Source organism: Macaca nemestrina, chromosome 7 (assembly GCF_043159975.1).
Source record: "Macaca nemestrina isolate mMacNem1 chromosome 7, mMacNem.hap1, whole genome shotgun sequence".
NCBI classification, from domain to species: Eukaryota; Metazoa; Chordata; class Mammalia; order Primates; family Cercopithecidae; genus Macaca; species Macaca nemestrina.
Window position 1 is genome coordinate 179,035,054 of NC_092131.1, and position 19,387 is coordinate 179,054,440.

Consider the following 19,387-nt stretch of genomic DNA (forward strand, 5'->3'; position numbering starts at 1 on the left):
ACTGTTTGCCCCTCACCACGCTGTCAGCAGACCCGGGTGGTCTGGCCTTAGAACTCACGCTGGTCGCCCCTCCCTGCCACGTTGTGGGGTTTTTCCTGCTTCTGGGCAGCATTTGATAGCTTGTGAAACAAGACCAAGACTTACTATGAGTGGATTTGCCATTATCTGAGATCCAGAACGTTTCCTGGACCTGGCGTTGCCGATGTCACGTAAGGAAAGGTAAAAACATTTTCATTGTGGTCACTGGGGCTCCTGAAATGGTATTTTTCCCAGTGAAAGTTTACTCATAAAAATCTTTTAACTCAATACTATGTGAACAGGAAGAAATGTGTTGGGCTCTAGTTAAATGTCTCAGAGCCACAGAAGTAAATGAGGGCACCTTCCGAGCACAGCCTCCCGGAAGAGGCCAAGGACGTTTGTCTGGAGGGTTTGCCATGAAGCAGGACTTGGGCAGGGCTGGTCTGCCTAGGGAGGCCTCTGCCATGATGTAGGTTAGTTGAAGTAGTTGACGGGTGGTGGCTTGAGGTCGGTGGTCCCCGAGGAAGCCCCTAGCAAGGCCGGTTTCCGTGGGATGGAAAACTGCCGTTCAGTGGCTGTAATCTTGGCTTCACGGGTCTGACATACAATCCTGCCCTCGGATACTTGGATCCCAGCCAGGTCAGATGGCCCTGAAAGGACATTCGGACTGTGATGGCTGCACCCATTCTCAGCATCTGTAGGGTCTCCTATGTATGTCTGTGTTTCCATTTTCTTTTAGCACAATTTCTCCCAGTGAAGTCGTGAGAAATAGAAGGAAAGGTGGAATGAAGATGTGATTGAGGAAAGTGTGGTGTGGTCTTCGACCTTATTTTGCCTTGGTTGGTGCTCAAGAACTCCACCTGACCTCAGAGCTGAGCGTTTCTGCCAGGAAGTCCTGCCTTTTATCCTACCTCGAGGCCTGTTGAGACACTCCAAGAAGCTTCGTTAACAAATTGCCTTTTCCTTTTACAGCAGTTGGATATATTTGCAGCAAAACAAAGGAATAACCCCCCAATATGGTGATGAAATGCATTTAAGTATAGATAGCATTCAGTCTTGAAGGGCCTGGGATTTTAATCATCTTTGGGTCATGTAACAAGTGGTGTTGGTGATTAAAATCTCCTGACAGCTTTGTTCTGCCACGTTCCTCAGTTTTGAATGATGATCTTCCTGGTGTTGTACCTTGGGAGGGGCGTTTGTGTCAGTAGAGAGCAGAGTGGTGGTTCCCAGAGGCTGCGAAAGGACAGAGGTGAGGCCCCTGAAGGACACTGGTCTTCCTGGTTTAGGGGTTTGGGGCTCAGCCACCTTCCTGTGTCCGTGTAAATTATACCCAGGATCATTTTCACTCGCCCCACTTTAGTTGAGTATTGGAGCTTCAGGATATGTGTGCCCACGTCACCTGGGCTGTGATCCTGGAGTTGGGTGAGACTGATTCCCGGGTTTATAGAATTACTCTGGGATTATTGAAAACAGAAGCACTTGAGGCATTCATAATGTTATTTCCTGAACGTAATTTATGTTCAGTTCTTCAGAAACATTTATCTGAGGAAGCATCTATAATTTTTGTTTTCTGCCACTCAGTGCTAGAAAGAATTGTGCAACACTCAAGTGAGTGGCATTATTCCTCTCCCTCCACCATGCAAGCAAGATTAAAGGTACCTCTGGCTCCCCTCAATCTTCTCATCTGCAGGGTGCCTGGCATGGCAGTGTGCTGCCTTCCGTCTTCTTTTTGGGGAGAATTAGTTGTGTTTGTGTGTACTGCTCAGCTCAGCCTCGTGCAGTTGTGTGGATGAGGAGCTTGGATGCTAGGTGACCCTCCCAGGCCTGCCTCCCACCTCCCTAGGCCTTGTTCTAAACTGACAGATAAACAGTGTGTTTTGGAAGAGGACAGCAGCAGGGCAGGAGAGAGTTTGTTCAGACTTTCTCCTTGCACTGACGTTTGAGCCTTCATCCAGCCTGGGCACTTTTACAGAGCTGCGTTTGTGTGTTGCAAACCATTCCCTCCCAGTAACCGTGCTTTCAGAGGTTTGGAAATGTGACTTAACTCATCTTCAATTTAAAGCATACTATCAAATTTTAGTGTTGAAACTGATGTATTTTATGGCCTTTATTTGATTTCTCTTGATTTTTTTTCCCATATGAGACAGGGCATCTTAAGGGACACAGCCTGGTGTTGGCCCCCTTTCCTAAGGATGGAAGTGAATTCTGAAAGCCCTTTATGTAGGCAGCGAAGGCCTCTTTTATTTTGGCCTAGTCAGGTATATAATTCTTTTTCTCTTTGGTTTTTTTGAGACAGGCAAAAAAACCTTTTTGTTGCCCAGGCAGTGGTGTGAGCACAGCTTACTACAGCCTCAACCTCCCAGGCTCAAGTGATCTTCCTGCCTCAGTCTCCTGAGTAGCCAGGACCCACAGGCACATGTTCCATGTGTCCCCATGCCTGACTTAGTTTTGTATTTTTTGTAGAGATGGAGTTTTGCAATGTTGCCCAGGCTGGACTTGAACTCCTGGACTTAAGCAGTCCAGCTGTCTCAGCCACCCAAAGTACTGAGATCACAGGCATGAGCCACCGTGCCTGGCCAAGTGTGTTTCTAATTTCAAAATTAAGAGGACACCCATCCAGTTAATTACATCTCTATTGGAACATGCTGCTTATAGTGCATTAGGAAAAATCATCCAGAACTTGGAAAAGGAGCTGGACAGACACAGCCCTTCGAGGTTGTCCGATGAACCCCTGGGGTCTTTAACTATCTGGAGGGATGTACCATGTCAGACTCACTGTTGACCGGCTGAAGCCTAGGTTTCATGAGGTTATGTGTCAGCTTGTAGTACTTTCTCTGGCAGAGATGCGAGTGACTTCTGCTCAGTGAGAGGCTCATCTCAGGGACTTCATGGCCTGAGGGACGGCAGCCTGTTTGAGCTGATCGAGCAATCTCGCACTACCCTTATTTTCTGAAACGCCTATGAGTGACTTCTCACACGGTCTTTGAAGCGGCTTCATGCCCGCGCTCCTTGGTAATGATCGAATGCTTTTTTTGACCCCTCATCCCTTTCTTTGGGGTGTTCCAGTCTCAGTTCTCATGATGTGTTCTGCTTCTGCAGGAATTTCTGAAGCTGCTGAGTGTAGAAAGCACTGAGGAGGCTGTGCTCCCACCCCTGTGAGCCTTCCAGGCATCATCCTCTCCCCTTGGTGAGGCAGCGTCCATGACACACCGAGGAGGCTGTGCTCCCGTCCCCCGTGAGCTTTCCAGGCATCCTCGTCTCCCCTCCAGAAGGACAGGAGGAACCTTTCAAACCCTTCTTAAACTTGTTTTCATGTCTTTGTTTTAACAGTTTTCTTTGCATCGTCTCCCTTATCCAGAAGTGAGGGTGAACGCTGAGTTATTCACGGGAGTCAAGAAACCACACGCAGCCCAAAGTGACGTTTGTTTCCCTGAAATGATTTGTGTGTGTTCACCTTAAAATGCAACTCAGTAAAACAGGTGTGTTTTGAGGAATGACTTTAAATTACCTAGGTAAAAATGTGACAGTTAAATTTCATCATCTGTGTGGGTGTCCACAACCCCCTTCTGTGATTGCGTGTGAGTTTGTGACTTGTGGTTATTTTTGAAGAAAGAAAATCTGTTGTTGAGGACTTCAGATGGTGTGCTGGGATTCTGTAGGGTGGACATCGGGGGCTTCAGTGTGTGGCTTCCTTGAAGAGGTTCAAATTAAGGCTGAGAGTCCCTACTCCAAAATGCTCCAAAACCTGAAACATTCTGAGCTTCCTCGTGACACTCGAAGGAAATGCTCTTTAGAGCACTTTGGATTTCAGGCTGGGGATGGTCAACTGGAAAGTGAAATATTGCAAGACCCTTCTGGCCCCAGGAGCTTGGATAAGGACATGGAGGGGGCCTGTGCCAGGTATCCCTGGAGTGCAAGGCAGCCTGGGCTCTCTGACTGGTTTTTTGTAGGAGCCACAGAAGGGAAAAGAGGGTCAAAGTGGCCACGCCTGGCTCCTGAGAAGGCTGGACCAGAAGGAGGTGGATGCGGAGGACAGCAGTTGAGTCCCCAGCGTCCGGGACTCCTGTCCCTGGTGGAGTTGAGAGCCTCCTCTAGTTGTGGCCTCTCCGCTGTCAGCAGCCACTGAGGCCTGAAGGGAGAGGGGGCTGAGGAGAGGAGGAAGGATAGGCCTGCTTCTGGAGAGGGCCAGCATCGGCCTGTGCTAGCCTCGTTTGTTACTGCTGCGTCCAGTGTGCACGGCCGTGCCTCGTGGTGTAGCGGTTCCCGGGATGCACAGCGCTCTTGTCTGCAGTAACGTCTTTGTCTCCGACCCTTGGAGGCAAGTTACCTTTTTCTCCAGTGAAAAGAGGTAGAAAATCTTACAGAAATACATTTGCTCTAATGTCTGTTTTCCAATAAGACATGGTCGCTTAGGCTAAATCTTTGTGAGGTCAAGACAGGAGGATCACTTGAGGCCAAGGGGTTGAAGACCAGCCTGGACATCATAGCAAGACCCCATCTGTATAACAGAAGTTAGCTGAGTGTGGTGGTGCGTGCCTGCGGTCCCTGGTACTCTGGAGGCTGAGGTGGGAAGATCACTTAAGGCTACAGTGAGCTGCTATTGCTCCACTGTACTCCAATCTTGGCGACAGAGCCAAGACCCTGTCTCAGAAAGAAAAGTTAAAAAAAATCCAGAAATGTCATTTTCTTTTAAAATCATCCCAAAAGAAAAATCGTTTTTTTCTAAGAATGTAAAGGGTAACTGATACGATTCTTTCCTTGCATTGTTTCTCCTTTTCGAATATTTACAGTAGTCCGCCCACATCGTCTCTCATCTCATTACAAAGCAGCAGGTGTCTTTGAGGTTAGTGGTGTTTCTCTGTGTCGCACCTTGGAGAACAGCCAGCATGAAACCTCTTACCACGATCGTGCACATCGTTTGTAGTCCCAATTAAAATCCTCTCCAGAGACGCCTGTGCTGCTTATTATAGCAGAACTTTGGTTGTGCTGAAATGTGCATTCAGCTAATGGTTTTAAGTTCATATCTGAGATGATGCTGTATAATTCCTGAAGCATATGGGATCAGTAATGATTGAAGATAATTCTGGCTGATGTCATTTGGAGGATATTTTTCACTTCAAGTTAAAACTTCCTTCGCGATAGTCATTTTGGGATTCATTTAACTATGTGCTTTATTTCATAGCTCAAATTTTCATTAGTCATTTCATACCATAGGATTTTGAAAGCAGATTTGGCAAAACCTTTCTAACAAAATGTTTGCTTATGATGTCCCAAGGAACAGCACTCAGAATTGCTGGTAACTGTGGTACATTTAAGGCTGATGATAGAAGTCACTTGAATGGTAAGGGCTGCTTTGTGAGGCAGATGGGGTTTGAATCCCGACCCTCCTGATATGCAAGCCCTGACCGTGGCCTTCTCTCCTCTCCCCTGGGAGATGGGAAGGTGCCAGCATCTACCTCACAGGCCGTCCTGAGAACCTGGGACTAAGGGCTTGTGTTCCTCTTGCAGGTGGCACAGACGTGGGGGCTTGACGATACACACACTGCAGGCTGCCAGTGTCAGGGTAATCCAGTTTTAGTCATAAAGGTGGGATTTGCTTTGCTCCCCTGCAGACCAGGTGCGGTGCTGCTGTTGTAGCAGGTGTGTGGATCCTCTTGGGTGGTCCTCAGGTGGACAAGGAGTCACCGATTCGGATTCCCAGTGTTAGATGTGAGGGGACCATGGACCTCATGTGTTCAGAGGGGAGGAGTAAAAAGCTTCCCTTGTATTTCCAGAACTGTCTATCCCAGGAATGCCAAACCACTGGCTTTCACCTGACGCTGTCGTAGGTGACACTGTCTGGAAATGAGGACTCATGTTCCGCATACTTGAGCCAGTACCCGTCTCCCTCCAGGGCCGTGGCCCAGCCCTCCTCATTTCGCTGGGTTGCCAGCCTGGGGATCTGTAAGCCCAGAGACGTCTCCGGTCTCGGCCCCCGCTCCCCCTGGGGACAGGAGGTGGCTTCAGGAGGCTGGTGATGAATGCCTGAATGAAGCCGACTTGTGACTGCAGTTCTGTCTAAGGGCCTCCCCGGGTGTTAGATGTCAGTAAATGACACCTGTGTGTGGATCTCATGTGATGAGAGAAACAGTGGGGGAAACCAAAGCTTGTGGAGTCTACAGGTTCTGAACTTGGAGGTGTGTGCACCTGTGTACTTGGTGAGGGGTGTGACGTCCGGAATGAGTGTGCACGTGTGTCACGTTTGTGCATGTGTGGTTGAGTGTATTTAGCAGGTGTGGGTGGAGTGAGCATGTTCATGTGTGTCGTATGTATTTGAGGGTGTGTGTGGAGTGTGTACACGCATCATATTTGGTGAGTGTATTTGAGGGTGTGTATGGAGTACATACATGCGTTTGCGTGTATACTATTGGGTGAAGCGGTGGCATGTGTGGAGTAAGCATGCACACGTGTATGCTGTGTGTGGGGTTTCTAAGTGGTCCTCCCCTGAGCCTGCTCCTGGGCCCTGCTGTCCTGGCAGCTTCACAGTTTGGTGCGTCTTTGATTCCGGAAGATTCTGGAACCAAATTCTGAAGCTGTGATCACAAACTTGCAGCCCTGGAGGACGCTGGCCCGTGGAGCCGGCACGAGGGTCTCTCTGCTGGCCTCTCCCTGGGCTCTGTCCACAGAAGAGCATGTCCGATGATTGAGCTGTGCGGGTCTGTGGCTCCCCAGCCTCGAGTCAGCCCTCGGTTCTGTCCCACCTCTGTTTTTCTTGCTGAGGGGCTCCGGGAAGTGGTGCCTGGGATGGCGTTTTCACCCTGGGGTTGCTTGGCCAGCTGCCCAGGTGCTGGCTGCCTGAGACCTGCTGCCGTCCTGGGTGGACGGGGCTGTCGCGGGGACATCCCTGAGCACCCGCGGGAAGGCAGGTTTAGGAAGTGCCAGAGGTGAGTGGCTTCCTCTCACACTTGATTTTCTGGAAAGTTCTGGGTCTCCTGTTTTTCCCTAAGGGAAGTTAGAAACTGAGTTTCTCTTTAGGGGAACGTCTTTGCAGAGTCTGCTGTTTGAATGTTCCCCAGGTGTGGAATACTCAGGGCCATATGTGTTTGGGAACATCCGTGTCCTGAGCGAATTCAGTAAGGAATGGAGAGAGGCCTCCTATCAGCTTGGCCTCTGTTTCCAGCTTGTTGAGGGTTGACGGCTGCTGGTATCCCAGGGAGAGTTAAACACTGGGCGGTGTGGGATGGGAATGTTTGCTCTGACAAGGACAGTGGGAAAGCATCTAAACAAACGTCGCTGTTCTCCGGGCTCCTCGGGGTCGAGCTTGTTTTGTGGTGTTGAGGGAAAGCTACCCTTGTTCCTGTTCCTCACCATTTGAAAGGTGTCCAGGACACGTTCCTCTGGAGAGGTGATGTGCGTGAGTGGGGGTCAGGTCGCAGGCTCCGAGGTTATTTGGGACCTGTCAACTGATTTCCTGAACACACAAGTGCTTGGTAAAGATGTTCCTGATTAGCTAAAACATTTCAAGAGGACGTGATAGCTGGTGGTTGTTTAAAGACTATCACAATTTTCCTGTTACTTTTTAAATGCCTGTTGAATAAGGGAGGATTCACGTATTTTTATTTTCCTGTCTGCATACTTGATATTTTGTTTTTTGTTTTTCATGTGGGTGTGCAGTTAACAGGATTTAGAAGCAGTCTCAGCCCTGGGGAGACTTCAGGGCCGCCTCAGTCAGTGCTGAAGGGAGGCAGGGATTTGGGGGCTGCTACCTCCACAGGAAGGGACACCAAGGGCCAGAGGTCAGCAATCTCAGTGAGGTCACAAAGACGGGCACACCCAGCACCCTGGCCCATGTGCCTCTCCTTCACCTTTGTCTCTGCTCAAAGCTGCTCTCCTGGGTCATCACTGGTGATCTCTAGGTGCGTGCTTGCTTCTTGCAGAAGTGGTGTCTGGCTGTGGTCAGTGTGGGCCCTCAGGACTTCCCTGTTTTTGGCTCACATCAATATTGGGCAGTGGTGTATGTTTGCTTTGGAGTGGTAGATCCGGTGGATTTTTGGCTTTGCCAACTCATTTAATGCCTGTTCTCCTAGGTGCTGGGACCCTCTCCTAAGTCGCCTGTTCTCCTAGGTGCTGGAGCCCTATCATAAGCCGCATGTTCTCCTAGGTGTTGTGACCCTATCATTAGCTGTGTGTTCTGCTAGGCGCTGGGACCCTATCGTAAACTGCTTGTGAGAGATCTCGGAGGTGCTGCTTATGAGGATCCGCTGCCTGACCTGAGGTGCAACAGTTGCAATTCAAAACCACCCCCCAGAAAAATTGTCTTCCATGAAACCCATCCCTGGTGCCAAAAAGGCTGGGGGACAGCTGGCCTACCGCGGGCTAAGATGTCAGTAGATTTTTGGACTTGGGCCTCAGTTGAAGAGGATTAGATTTTGAAAGGTGGGGTTTGAAGGCTTCTAAAGGGCAGGTTTTCATCTCCAGTGGGGCCTGGCCAGAACTGGGTAGAACTGACCCAGAAGCTGACAACTAGTCAGGCTGGCTCACTGCCTGTGTCCTGTGTGTGCAGCCTTGCTGTTTATTCAATTGTCTGGTGGTGGTGTGGATTCCATCCACAGCCTCAGAGTAGTGGAAGCCATTACTTCAAGGCTGACCTTATTTAACTTTATCAAAAAGACATGAAAATCATTTAGTATAAATCTTCCAGATACCTGTATCCTTTCTTTTCCCAGAGGCTTTTAAGTATTGCAACTTAAAAATCTTCAAAAATAACTTGAAAGGAAAACCTCTAAATATATTTTTGATGAGCACCCTTGACACCTTTAATATGTGAAGTAAATTCCCTTGACTTTTGTATTCCTAGAAACTCGTTCATGTTTGCAGATGACTTTGTATTTTGTCAACAGTGGCCACTGGTTGGTGACCATCAACACCTGCCGTGTATCATTTAGAAAGTTGGATGTGGATGTATTCACTTTTCAGACACACAAACACATGGGCTGTTTTTGGTTTTGATTTTTTTGGTTTTTTTTCTCCCCCCAGCTGAATTCAAGAAAGGGAAACAAGCAGACAGAGTAAGTACCAGAAAGCGTCTAAGTGGCTGGGTGGGGGATCCTACTATGGTGTTGGATTGTGTTCTGCCAGACATCGCTCCTCGAAAAGCTGACCCTGAAACGGCTGGCATTGCCCTCACCCTGGGACATTCGTCTGTCTCACCAGAAAATGAAGAATCTGCCAGAGTACTGTGAGTCAAATTCAGTCAGAACTCGATTAACTAAGAGGCTTTGTCTCAAAGGCCAAAACATGAGGACACATTTTTAGTTTTTAAGGAGTGCTTCATTGTGAGTCAGTTCTGATGTGTACTGCATTAGGAAACCTCTGAACTTCCACGGTCAGGCCCAGAACTCTGAGAGAAAGTGGTTGTGCCCTTCCCACTGTTTTTGTCACTAGCTGTATTGATTTCCTTAAAAACCCTTTTTATATGAGTTCTATTATAGTTTGAAAAAAATTCACTTAGGTAGAACTGGAAGCGTTTGCGCCGTGTTAATACTCATGACCCGTTCTGGGTCTCGGTGTATGTGTACTGTATAAATGTACATGTGTGTATGTGGTGTACACATACTACGTGTATTTCCACTGCATGTATTTACAGTGTATAGGTATGTACACTACATTTGTGTCGTACACACGTGCATGCTGTAGGCATGCATGTACATGTGTATATGTGTGTATCTACGGGGATGATTATATGCACACTAGTTGGACACCTATCTGTTCTACATGTGTACATACATGCATGTATTTAATGCCATATACATACCTGTGTACGTGCACCATGTGGGTATGTGCACATTATTTCTGCAGATGTATATATACATATGTGCACACAAGCATGCATGTACACTATGCACACTGAATAAACTTCTGGATATGTACACAATAATACGTATACATGCTGCATATGTACGTACACTATTGCATATGTGTATACGTTTTATACGTTAGTGTACTGATGTACATTGTATACATGTGCATATGTGTACACTGCACATGTGTATGCATGCTGTAGTGCACCTACGTACATTGGATAAGAATGTATGTTATATGCATGTGTATACATATAGCAAATAGCATACCTGTGTACATACGGATGTGCATGTGTATGCCATATACATGTACATACAGGTTATAGTATACCTGTGTACACTGTATGCATATAGACGTGTGTACATGCTCTGCATGTACATACATGTTAGCATACCTATGTACATTTGCTATATGGATGTGTGTATGCTCTATGCTTGTACACACGTAGTGAACTTGTTTGTACACTATATATATTTGGATGTGTGTACACTCTATGCATGTACCCTACATGGATCTGGATGTGTGTGCACTCTGTACGCACGTAGTGCACTTATGTACACTCCACGTATTCGGATGTGTGTACGCTCTATGCAGGTACACGTGTTACAGTGTGCCATATACGTACGTTATGTGGATGTAAATGTGTGTGTGCGCTCTATGGCACCAGGAATAGGGCTCCCGCAGGGATCCAAGAACGCACCATCTCGCTGGCACCGGAGAGTGTAGGATGAAAACAGTTGTTTGTTACAACCTAGTTGAAATTTGGCAGGTTACTCTACCCTTTGCAACGATCTAGGAACAGTCACTTCATTGATGTGTGTGTTCCTGAAATCATAAACAGCTCTGTGAGGTGTGTCTCATCCCCAGACGAGAGAGGGAACCGAAACAACAATGACTCGGTCACTTAAGTGAGGTAGAACTAACACAGCAGCTGTCTAGCTTTCTGTATTATAACTTTGTCAGCAGCTCAATGAGAAATCGGCACTCATCAGGAAATGTGTCCACTTTCTACTGTTCTTTATTGGTGGCGTATTAACTGCCTCGTGTTATTCCTCACGATGTAGCAAAATCCCTCCTAGAGTTGTGAATATAAACAGTTCATGACAAATGTAGTATCTTCTTTGTAACATTGAAAACGATATGTAAGTTCATCTTCAGATATTGTTTGGAAGGATGAGAAGGAAGGTGTTTAGGACAAAAGAATAGAGAGCTTTCAAGTAAACAGGGAAAAGAAGGACTTTGTGCAAAATATTTCCAAATTTGGAATTTGAGAATACTAAATCTCACATCTAAGATCATAGGTAGTTTTTTTTTTGGGGGGGGGGGGTTAAAATTAGTACTTGGTTTTCCATGCCTTTGGGAATTTCAGTCCTGATGGAGGATTGCAAGAATAATCTGATTTTTCAGAACAGAAGGGCAGTCTGTCTCAAAGGTAAATTCCAGGTTGTACCATAGAGAAATAGAAATTGCTGTCAACTTTCTGTAAGGTTCTTCAGTTCTTTCCTCTTCTGTGGTTAAAAAACCATCTCTGGGTTTAGTCTCAGCCAAGTTCCTCTTATGAGGTTGCCTTACATTTCGCACAGCTGTTGAGAGTCTTCATCATTCGTAGTTAACTTGTTAAAAGCAAAACCTTGTACTAGTTAGATCTGGGCACCTTGAAGGCAGGGCTCTGTTTTATATTTTTAATAAGCAGCAGGGTGATGGCAGGGCTAGGGCCCTTCATCCCATCATGCATTCCTCTGAGCTTTCAGAGCTCTCACTGCATGCTGAGTGGTGTTGGCTGTTTAGGGTTTAAATAGGAAGACGAGGCTCTGCGACTTGGGACGCTCTTACTACCTTCATAGAGAGCTTGGTGACAGTTCAGCATGACAGTTTGTGCCCCTGCTGTGTATACTTTGTTACGGCCTCACAGAAAGGGTATTGATTTAAACGTGACTAATTTCTTCATGTTTATTTTTGCCTTTATTCCTAGTTACAGTCCTGATAATTTTTCTTCCTTTAAAATCTTGCTAATGGTTAGTGAATTAGTGATAAACTATATTTACGTGTTCTCTAAATCTAGCGATTTAATTGGAGGTCATTCTTCTTGCACCATGTGTCAGTGCTATGTCAGGATGGCTCAGTTTTACATTGTCAAAGGATTAACTAGAGCAGGATGCAGCCTTACTGGAAATTGCTCGTTTGTGAAATACAGGCACTTTATTTTTTGTTATACTCGAGGTGTGTTCAAATGTAAACATTTTGAGCCGTGTTAGAAGGATATACAAGATTGTAATGAAGAAAGCAGCAACTTGATCAAGTACTAGCTAATGAATTTTATGTTTTAAGTATATGGACTGTGGACCTTGGCAATCAGTTCTCATCTTGACCTTTTATTGTTTTATTAGAATCTTGCTCTGTCACCCAGACTGGAAGGGTAGAGCCCAGGAGTACAATCTCCATTCACTGCAACCTCTACGTCACAGGTTCAAGCGATTCTTATGCCTCAGCCTCCCTAGTAGCTGGGGTTACAGGGTGTGTGCCACCATGTCTGGATAAATTATTTTTAGTAGAGATGGGGTTTTGCCATGTTGGCCAAGCTGGTCTGCAACTCCTGACCTCAAGTGATCCACCCACCTCAGCTTCCCAAAGTGCTGGGATTACAGGTCTGAGCCACCATCGCTGGCCTGACCTTCTGTTCTAATATTGGTTATTCAGTCTCGATGATAGCACCTGGTTGTATTAACTTGGGGTAGAAAGCACAATTGCAATGAATCTGGTTGTGTATATACGTGCTGACTTAGCGTTCATGGCAGCACTGTGAGGTGGGCATTGTTCCTGAAGGAAGGCCGATGGGCAAGTCGGGGCTTAGATACGGGACTTGTGGGCAATCACTGCTGTCCCATGGCTGAGATCAGGCCTGTCTGTCGCCTGTACCCTGAACTCTGAACACACAAACGAGCAACTGTCAAGAGTCGGTGCTCGAGTGTGATGTGGCCTGTGGTGTTTGCCTCGCAGCGCTGCTTTGGCTCGGGGCAACAGGGCAACAGCTCCCTCCCTCGTTCGGCTGCCTGGGAGTCCCAGGAGAACCCACTGATACCGTTTATAAATGCCGGACATCGAGCGTTCTCCTTGGTACCAGCACATCTGGAATTGGACAGCTCGGTTAGATTCTCGGCCAGCAAACCTGTACAAGAGTGTGTGAACTCTGCGTTTGCTTCGCCCGGACAAAGGTGAATTCGTGGTCACTACTGGATGGCAACAGGTGTGGCCTCAGGAGCAGCACGGAGACAGGCACCCGGGTGCAGGAAGAGCATCTGCAAGAGGGGGTGGGGAAGGTGACAGACACAGGCGCGAGTTTAGCTGTTACCGTGGATGGGGGGTGGTTGGGTAAGACCAGATTTTCTCATTGTTGCCCCTTTCTGAAAAAGACCCTGAATTGACTTCTCTGTGGCTCCTCGCGCCTCCTTGTCAGGTTGGAGGAGACTGCTCTCCTGGCTCAGGCCCTGCTTGCGGCATCACGGAAGCTGCTGTTGCTTGCCCTGCCCTCCCTGTGACGTCCTCTGTGCTGTTGTCCGGGAACAGTTCTGCCGAGCAAGCTTGGACTCTGCTCCCTTCTGCTCTTGGATTTCCTGTCTGGAAAGCTTGTGTTCTTTCCTGATTTTTGATGATGCTGAGCTATGTTTTTGCAAGGATCACGCGTGCCTATAGCAGGGAGAAGCCCCTTTGCAATTTTAACATCTTGACGCTCTCAAGCAGAGCTTGCTATCGAAGTTGACAGCCTCCTGTGTTTTTGTTTTGGCAGAAACTGAATTTCAGTCCTAGGACAGCTTCAGCACACTTGATCCTAGCTCTTCTCTCTCACTGCTCCCCTCGTGTGTGGCAGAAATCATATGCCCTGAAGTTTACCAGTCCCTTCATTTGAAAATCAGTTAGTGTATGTGATCCTCATGAGAATTTTACTTTTTATAAAAGCAATCGCAAAGACTGGGTTTTGCGAAACCAGTGTTTTATGTGTATATTAATTGCACTCACAATAAGCTTTGTCTTCTAAATATTTCATGTTTCAGATTAGCCCTGGAATCATGCCCTGGAGTAGTTTTGCTATTCCGCTTTTATTTTTGGCTAAGGTAAAGTTGAGAACATTGTGATATTAGATGTAGTGAGTCCTTTTAGTTTCTTCTATGTCTGTTTTCCTTTAAGCCAGAACCAGCAGACTGATACCAGTTTGTGAGCACCTGGCATCTCCCAGGCCTTTCCTGGGTCTTCCCTCCGCTGTCTTGTGGACAGGGCAGTCATTGGTGGAAGATGAACTTGAGAATCTGTGTGTGGAATTAAGTAAATGTCATAGCTCTCTTCTGTGACAAACTGAATGACATTAAGCCCAGTAAATTGTAACAGCAGACTTTGCACATACAAAGCATTGAACACCAGGAAGGTAACCAGGCTGCGATGCTTCTGGTCCTGCACAAGACCTCCGGTATCACAGCGCATTTAACATACTGGCAGCATTGAGTGTTTGAAAATGTTGTGTATGTACCATGTCCGTGATTTTCGAGGGCCTGGATAAACACCTCTGGTTATCGCAATCTTTATCAATGGGAGCTTAAGGTTAGTACTGGGGCAGACTGTGTTTTAAAGAATTAAGGTGTCTCGAGTATGTTTCAGTTTTCCCATGAAGAAGAAACATGTCAGCTGTTCTTTCCTAGACTGTGGCTATCACAGTGCCCCACCACGGTCGGTCACATGTTTACTTCCCCTCCATTTAACCGGGCTGGGCTTGGGCCAGAGTACTTCGGTTGTCAAATGTCATATGAGGCTGAGGAACTGTCTTCTGCTTCATCATTAGCTTATGGAAACACTGTTTTCCAAAGCATACTCTCCTTTATCATTTGTGTTTATATAAAATAATGGAATGGTTATTTTAACTGTGCAGTTTCCTATGTTTGGTTATTTAATTGCAGAAAGATAATGGTTTTATTTTGCTAAAATCTGTGCTAGGAATTGTGCAAAATCTTTGTGAAATGCCCAGTTTACTAGCTTAAGTTATAGATCTTTGTATAGAAAAGAAAAAGCCTATTGCTACAAGGAGCATTGTCTTTATCGATGCAAAAAGCTTTAAACTTATTGGCCGTGTAGTAGGTAAAAATGCATCAGAATGTGACGAAAATTGAGAAAAGCATTGAAGTTTTAAAATCTGCTCTGCAGTTTTCTTCAACTCCCTTGCAAGATACTTAATTTGAATAAAAGACAGAATAAAGTGTTCCCACTGAGGAAAGTGGCAGGAGGACTGTTTAGAATGTGTTCTGAATCTGAGCAGTCCTGCCACACTCGTCTGTGATGTGGTGGTGTCCATGGTGTCACTTTTACAGAACTTTAAGAATGCCTCTGTGAATAAAATACATTTTATTCTTAGTATTTCTGTTTTGAGTTTTGAGGTGTGTAAAACATGTTAATGGTTTCTTTCCCTTACAGAATTTGCTTGTTCTTTTTTTTTTTTTTTTTTAAATGCCTACAAGACTCTGAAGCACATTAATCGCTTAAAAAGGAAAGAAAAAAAAAAGGGCCAGGCGTGATGGCTCACGCCTGTAATCCCAGGGCTTTGGGAGGCCGAGGCGGGTGGATTGCTTGAGCCTCGGAACTCGAGACCCAGGGAAACCAGCCTGGGCAACCTGGTGAAATCCCATCTCTACGGAAAACACACAAATTAGCTGGGCATGATGGCTGCACACCTGTAGTCCCGGCTACTCCAGAGGCTGAAGAGAATCGCTTGAGCCTGGGAGGCGGACCTTGCAGTCAGTGGAGATCACGCCCCTGCTGTCAAGCCTTGACAGAGTTGGGACCCTGTCTGAAAAACAGCAACGTTCATAACGTATGGGTGAACTGCCCGGCTGCTCTGTCTAGAGTAGAATAAATCTAATTATGTTTTTGCCTTTTATTAGCATTGAAATTTTCTTAATTATCCCTTTGTTTTCATTACATTGTAGCAATATATTGCCGCTTAGAGTCTGGAACAAGTAGGCTTCTCTGGATCAGGTTCTTACTGGATGGCTAAAACTTAGAATGATTTTTCCCTTCCTTGGATGTGACTTATAGAACTTTGCCTTTTGAGGTGATGTGCTGCATTTGATAGCGGACACAGGAATGCCCGAAGAATTCACTTACAGGGCTAAAATATACGTGCTTTGTAGTGTTTCCCTCCTAGAATGAAAACGGTACCTCTCATTTGTGGGTCGATGATGCTATTTGCTGAAAACTTTTAAAATTTTATTTATTTTATTTTATTTTTTTCAGACGGAGTCTTGCTCTGTCGCCGAGGCTGGAGTGCAGTGGTGTGATCTTAGCTCTCTGCAAACTCCGCCTCCTGGCTTCACGCCATTCTCCTGCCTCAGCCTCCCGAGTACGTGGGACTACAGGTGCCCGCCAGCACGCCTGGCTAATTTTTTGTATTTTTGGTAGAGACGGGGGTTTCATCGTGTTAGCCAGGATGGTCTCGATCGCCTGACCTTGTGATCTGCCTGCCTCCTTCTTCCAAAGTTCTGGGATTACAAGCATAAACCGCCGCCCCCGGCCAAATACATGTTTGTTTACTGCCTCAGTCCTACGTTGGGTAGCCCTGTTCTTCGTCGAATATTCAGGGAGCGGGGGCATCTTGAGTCTTGAAAGGTGTGCTCTGCGAGATGGGAATCTTCCGGCTGCTTATTTAGGGAATCCTGCCGGCTGTCATTTACTGGAGAGCGCAGTTTCCTGGCTGCCCTGGTCTTTGAGGGGAGGGAGACTGAGGGGTCATTTTCCCACCTGGACCAATGTGTTTATTAAACCTGGTTTGTGTATCATTTGGATCTTTTTATGAAGGAAAAGCTACATCTGTGACTTTCAGATGAGTGGAAGTCATGTTAAAAAATATATATATATATATAAATATATATATATATAAATATATATATATATATATATATATATAGGCTACTATGGAGAAGTTTTGTTCTTGTGACCTGTGAATACAGTCACAGGAGAGCAGAATGTTCACGGTGTGGGTGCTTACAGTGTACATGCAGAGTCACATTCTTCACTAGTATTACGTTAAAAAGTGACAAATAAGAGAAAAATATTTTGCTCATTACAACGTCGGTAAGAAGCTGGCAGCACTCTTGTTTTTGGAGGGGTGTGAAGGGAATATTGAGAAAGTGTCATCAACATTAGACTCGCCCACTCTGCAAATCCTGTGCCAGCTGGAGTGAGGATCCCGTGATGGAAAGATGCACCCCTGTTCCCGGAAGGAGTTGAATCTTTGTAGCGCTCAGGACGCATGGTTCATCTCTATATAAAGGCAGAGTGTGAAACGCCGTGGAGGCTGAGAGAAGCGATGTGGTTAGCAAGTATGAGTGAGACGTTTGGGGCTTGTTAGCACCTGGCGTGTGTGCAGCAAGCTTTGCTATCTGCACATGTGTGATCCTTAGAACACTGGCGTCTGGAGCCATGGGGGCTGTCGAGGGCCCCAGCTCCCGGCGGGCTGAGGAGTTCCCTGTTACCACCAGGATAACCGTGATTTTTGAAGGCTGTCACTCAATCCCAAGTCCTGGAAGGGGGCTCCTTTCAGAGAGGAAAACACCCCTAGAGCCTCAGGCAGAATTCAGTGATTTTTCTTATAATGTTGCTTAGATTTCGCAAACATGAAACCAAGAACATATTTCAGAATGCTTATGGTTCTTTTGTAACCATGGAAACAAAGTAAGTTGCAGTCGATGGACAGTTTGTGGAAGCTGAACTGCCTACATCGTGAGCACGGCGCTCTCCCTACCGCCCTGGGCCTTGCTCCGGTTTTCTGGGGAGGCTTTGCAGGGCCTCTTGGCTGGGATACCTCTCTCATGTCCAATGTTGCTACCCCTGGTCACAGCCATACTGCTGGGCACCTGCGACGTGAGGTCACTGAGTGGACACGGAGCCGCGGGGCAGCAGTTGGTCAGGAGGTGGCATCCACATGGTCCGAAACAAGTTTCTGTTCATTAAGAATGATCATTGCAATAAAAACAGAGTGAAAGAAAACTCTACTGACCTGAGAATGCGTCCGCTGAGTTGCATAGGGAAGTGCAGTGAGGAAAGTGAGGGCTGAAAGGAAATGAGGGAGGGAGAGGAAAGGAGAGAAGGGAAGCGAAAGGGGGAGGGCGGATGGGAGTGAAGAGGGAGATGGAGGAGGAAGAAGAGAGAGGGCGGTGGGCAGGAGCCTGGGAAATGTGTCCCAGAGCCGGTTCCTGACCGTCGTGGGTGCGTCAGAGCTGATCTTCCAGGAGAGGTGGCCTGGGAGGGCTGACCCTTAGGAAGTGAGGGCCAGGGGGAGCTGATTTTTTGGCCCTCAGCGGGGCTGTTGTTGACCTGAGATACAGTCGATAGTTTTCCTGAAGAGATCGTCTGCACAGCCACCGTTTGCTGCCAGGTTGGAGACAGAAGTGCTCCTCCCCATGGATTCTTTCTAGTTTGTGGATTTTTCCCAGTTTACCTGAGCAGCCTGTCAGTGGAAATGTCGGGGATTACTAACATGTCTCCATTCTACAGAGCAGTCGACCAGCTTCCGATCCTGTAGTTGTTGGGGGCACCATTCCGGTCCTGTCAGTGCCGGCCCAGCGTGGAAGCCGCAGCCCGAGGCGCTGGGAAACCTGCGGGGCTCTCACTGCCAGGGTTCTGATGGGAATCGAGCGCTGGAAGAAAGATGTCCTTAGGGCAGAGCCTGGCGAGGAGGGGGTGCTGCTGTTGCAGCAGTACATGGAATTTCAAATGACAAATGAAACAAGCTTTTAATTATGACCAGAGCCCTATGCTCTGCGTTTCTTCAAATGGAAATGTTGTGCTGAAATGAAATTGCTGTTAATCGGTTGCCTCATGCAAGACGCAAGACGGAGGGCTGGGAGCAAAGTAGAACGTGGACTTATCTACAAAGCTTCCTCCTCTCAGACTATCATCAGCTGGATGGTGCTACACAGGAATATGTGAGAATTCGTGTGAGAAAGGTGATGGGTGCAGACCTGTGTGACCGGCAGGTGTGGGGGAGGTTTGAGAGAAGCTTTTGGCTGAAGTGATGTCAGATGCAGGAGCTGAAGTGTGATGTCTGTCTGGATGGAAGAGCACACACGCCTCTGGGCTGCGGGAAACAGATAAAGGAGGAGGTGGACAGACGTGAGTCGTGTCTTAGGAATGGTAGCAATTCAGGCAGACCCAGGATCAGGCTCCCACGGGGGAGGAGTGGATATCAGGACCCAGGGAGCGTGGGGCGGGGGTCATGCCCAGGCCTCTGCGGGTCTTGCTCTTGTGTCAGCAGGGCCCTGTGCTTGCCCTCCTTAAAACTTTCCTGATCCATAAAACGGGCACGACAAAATCCACCTTGTGACACTGAAGCTTAAATGAGATGATGTACATGGTGTCTTCCTTCCCTTCCTGACACATCCTAGACTCACAGCTATGGTAGCAGCGACAGACTGGATGGAATGCTGGAGCCCCCTTGCGCCTGGTGAAGCCACATGGATTTGTGCAGTGCTGGCGACTGTCTCTGAAAGCC

The 19,387-nt window shown here is 47.1% G+C and overlaps 1 protein-coding gene across 14 annotated transcripts in view; it reads left to right on the forward strand.

The window, feature by feature from the left end:
* The window catches only part of LOC139355527 (disco-interacting protein 2 homolog C-like), a 229,331-nt gene that overhangs the window by 89,722 nt on the left and 120,222 nt on the right, over positions 1 to 19,387 (forward strand). For 4 of the 14 annotated variants that reach the window (XM_071067340.1, XM_071067358.1, XM_071067362.1 and 1 more), the window contains exon 1: positions 7,965 to 9,065. The exons of 9 other annotated variants lie outside the window; for them this stretch is intronic. The gene's annotated coding sequence lies outside the window, so the exon portion shown is untranslated. Of the gene's footprint in view, positions 1 to 7,964; positions 9,236 to 19,387 lie in introns of those variants that run through there. One more of the 14 variants, XM_071067335.1, reaches the window with a different exon arrangement.